The following is a 1,476-nucleotide window of genomic DNA, read 5'->3' on the forward strand; positions in this document are numbered from 1 at the left end:
TTTGTATCGCTCGATAGACTTCCTGGTTTTCTTTCACCTATCAACCTTGCTAGGTTGCTCACTTCTTGTTCCAAATTTTGAATCGAAGCTTGTTGATTTTTAAATGCTTGAGCATTTTGTTCATTGGTTTGTTTCTGAGATGTGAAAAATTGAGTTTGAGATTCAACTAGCTTAGACATCATATCTTCAAAATTTGGCTTTTTATCATCGGTTTGTGATGGTTTATTTTGAAAAATAGGTCTTTGCTGATTGTAAGGATTGTTAGATACTTGTTGATTGCTAGGACCTTGTTGATTGTTGTATAGAATATTTCAGTTATAATTCAGGTTTTGATTGTAGATTGGTCTTGGCGGTTGATAATTATTCTGATAATTATTTCCAGGCCTTTGGTTTATGTATGAAATATTCTCTCTTTGTTCCATTGTTTGTTCAATACTGAGACAATCTTTTGTCAAATGTGGTCCTCCACACTGCTCACAACTAATTCGTATTGAGTAAATATCTTTAGTCATCTTTTCCATTCGTCTCTCGACAACATCTATCTTTGCGGAAATGGAATCAAAGTCATGGTTAGAATCGGCTCTAGCTGCTTTAGATGATCTAACGATATCTTTTTCTTGGTGCCACTCATGTGAGTGGAAAGCAGTGTTATCAATAATTTTGTAAGCTTCAGTTGCGGTTTTCTTCATAATGGAACCACCAGCTCCTATATCGATGTCTTTTCTTGTAGTGATGTCGCATCCTTGGTAGAATATTTGTACTATTTGATAAGTGTCAAAACCATGTTGCGGACATCCTCTCAATAACTTTTCAAATCTTGTCCACGCTTCATATAGAGTTTCATTTGGCTTTTGTGTGAACGTAACAATTTCTCCTTGAAGTCTCATGGCTTTAGATGCCGGAAAGAATTGTTTAAGAAAATTTTCAACTAAAACATCCCATGTATCAATCGCCCCTTCAGGTAACGATTCTAACCAATCTTTGGCTTCTCCCTTTAAAGTCTAGGGAAATAACATGAGATATATCTGTTCAGCCTCCACTTCTCTTATTTTAAATAAAGTACAGATCCTATTAAAGGTACGAAGATGTTCATTTGGATCTTCCTTCGGCGCACCACTAAATTGGCATTGATTTATTACCATGTGTAGGATTTGTCCTTTTATTTCATAATCTGGTGCATTAATGTCTGGTTGAGTAATTGCGTGACCTTGGCCAGTGCGTTTAGCTCTCATTCGGTCTTCCATACTTAGAGGTTCCAGATTTTTCATGATTGAATTTGTTGAATCTGAATCACTAGAGGATTCTGATTTAATGGTTTGTTCCTCGACAATCTCTGTTTGAATGATTGGTGGTTCCGGAGGAAAGATTAATGGTTCAGGATCTCTGAATTGTCCCTGAATATCCTCCGAATTCTCAATTGTGAGGTCGGGTTCAAAAAATGGATTATCGGAAATTTGAATTGGAGTACTTGGTCGA

General features: G+C 36.3%; 1 non-coding gene across 1 annotated transcript; it reads left to right on the plus strand.

Moving 5' to 3' along the window:
• The first annotated feature begins 777 nt into the window (after positions 1-777).
• On the plus strand, positions 778-884 carry LOC139846005 (small nucleolar RNA R71). The gene has a single exon (XR_011758753.1). It is a non-coding gene; the product is annotated as a small nucleolar RNA R71 (small nucleolar RNA).
• Positions 885-1,476: the final 592 nt, after the last annotated feature.

Source organism: Rutidosis leptorrhynchoides, chromosome 4 (genome assembly GCF_046630445.1).
Source record: "Rutidosis leptorrhynchoides isolate AG116_Rl617_1_P2 chromosome 4, CSIRO_AGI_Rlap_v1, whole genome shotgun sequence".
NCBI lineage: Eukaryota > Viridiplantae > Streptophyta > Magnoliopsida > Asterales > Asteraceae > Rutidosis > Rutidosis leptorrhynchoides.